We start from the raw sequence: 2,554 nt of genomic DNA on the forward strand, positions 1-2,554 counted from the left end.
AAAAATCTTAACTTCACTCAAGTGCCTCCAGCACTTTGACAGATGTGGAGGGAGCAGCCGGGAAATCGAAGTTGTAATCCCAAAGGATCCTCATTGGTCTAATTTAGAATTTTGTGCTTTCTACCCCCAGGATTACAGTTTAGTCAGACAGATAAAACGTATTTCTGCTTAAGAAAGGATTTGTTAAAGTGACAAAGGATTAGTGCCCAGGACATATGAAGAACTACAAATCAATGAGAAAAAGATAAATCAATAGAAGAAACATGGACAAATGATTCGAATAGGCACTTTTCAAAACAGGGAAAGGAAATGGCCAATACACATATAACATGATGTACAATATCATTAGAAATCCCAGAAATGCAAATTAAACTACATTTCAAACCACAATGAGATACTGTCTTAATGATGTGAAAAAAAAGGAAACATCAAGTATTGGTGAAGATGCCTAACAACTGAAACACTACTGGTGGGATTGTAAGTTGTTGTGGTTGATGCAACCGCCTTGTACCACGGTAAACAATTTGGCGTCATCTGTTAACGCTGAAGATGTGAAGATGTGAGCCAGCCACACCTTTCCTAATAAACCTCAGGAAAACTTACTGACATGCTCAGGATACATGTACAAGAACATGATTAGCAAAAAACTGCAAATAGTCTTTATGTCATCAAAAGGGGAGTAAAGTTTTGGTTGATTCTGTTAACAAAAGTTACAGAAAAAAATTAAAAGAGAGTTTTATTCATACATGATTTGCAAATTAGAGAAGTTTAGCCCTTGGTATGAACCAAAGACATGTTCTGAGGTGGGCGGGGAGAACAGGGTTTTTAAAAGGTGTAAGTTGCTCGCAGCTGGTCATCAGAGATTGGTTGCTGGGAAAACAAGACCATAAACTTAGATCGTTGGTTTTCCGGTTGGTGGGGACAACTGGACTTTCAACAGTGGCTGATTCAGTGGTCAGCAAGTGGGGCTGTGGTACAAGAACAATGGGCAATCAATTAGGCATTTGTCAATGTCCTCGTTCTAGTTCAGGCTTGTAGAAAAAGGCTTTTGGGTTACTTATCAACAGAAATCAAACAGCACAGAGAGACTGTTCGTTCTGTAGATAGATTCCAAGTCCAAGAAGTAAAGTCATGCTCTGTATGCAGCCTGAGAGTTCAAACTGCAAAAATCCAAGTGTCGGGCCACACGTTATGAAATTAAAGTTCTTATAAATCCTCAGTTCATATAATGGAAATGTATAGCAACGAAAATGCTCAGTGAAAAAGCAAGTCTAGGAAAAATACAGAACAAGTCTATTTACATAAAGCTCACAAACTTGTAAAACTAAATGATGTATTGTTTGAGGATAAAAAACATGTGGTCAAATTATAAAGAAAAGGGAATGATAAATGTAAATTCAGGGTAGGGGTTATCTCGGAGAGAAGGAAAAGGGATGGGATGAGGACCGACATGCAGGCGTCTTAAAAGGAAAAAGTGATGTTCTCTTGCTTATATTAGGACGTGGCTGCAAAGAGTTATAAGTGTACTCAACCTTTACATGTGTATTATACATATTCCTTTGTAGCCATTAAATAATTTATAAGAACAACTGAAAAAAAAAAACAAGAACAATTTTTTATTTTATTTATTTTATTTTTAAAGATTTTATTGGGGAAGGGGAACAGGACTTTATGGGGGAACAGTGTGTGTTTCCAGGACTTTTTGTTGGGGAACAGCAGTGTGGTTTTCCCAGGAGTCATCAGCTCCATCCAAGTCAAGTTGTTGGCCTTTCAATCTTAGTTGTGGAGGGCGCAGCTCAGCTCCCGGTCCTGTCACCGTTGCTAGTTGCAGGGGGCGCAGCCCACTATCCCCTGTGGGAGTCGAATCCGGCAACCTTGTGGTTGAGAGGACGCGCTCCAATCAACTGAGCCATTTGGCCACCGGGGAGCTCAGCTGCAGCTCATTGACTTCAATTCAGTTGTGGAAGGCGCAGCTCGCTGGCCCATGTGGGAATCGAACCGGCAGCCCCATTGCCCAGACTTGTGCTCTAACCAACTGAGCCACCTGTCCACCCCAAAACCAATTTTTTTAAAGTGTCAAGTCCCTTACAACTTAGACACAAGGGGTAAGGACACCATCCCGAAGCATTTGACTATGTCTCCTGTCTTGGAAGAGCCAAGCAGATGGGGGTGTCACGTTCTGGGCAGAGAGCAAAACAGGAGTTTGGAGCCTGCTCTGCTAACCTCTCTCAGCCTGGGCTGTAGAGGGGTGGGAAGGAGATGGAAGGTCAGTGCGTATCTCCAGCTGCCAGGGCTTTATTACATTTGCAGAACTGGCCTGCAGATGCAGCATAAGATAGAGAGCTTCATTCAGAACAACCCACCCCACTGCTGACTGCCCCTGGCAGCCGCACACCCGTCAGATAGCATCTTTAATAACCAGGGGGAAATGAATTCCCTCGCTTGGACTGCCCATCTGGCCTCATCTCTTGCCACAGTCAGTTTGTCTGGCAGAGCTTCCTCCCCCACAAATAGAGGAGAAATTGTTCTTCCATAACTCAGCTTTTCATCATGA

The sequence above is a fragment of the Rhinolophus sinicus genome, linkage group LG03 (genome assembly GCF_036562045.2).
Source record: "Rhinolophus sinicus isolate RSC01 linkage group LG03, ASM3656204v1, whole genome shotgun sequence".
Taxonomy (NCBI): Eukaryota; Metazoa; Chordata; class Mammalia; order Chiroptera; family Rhinolophidae; genus Rhinolophus; species Rhinolophus sinicus.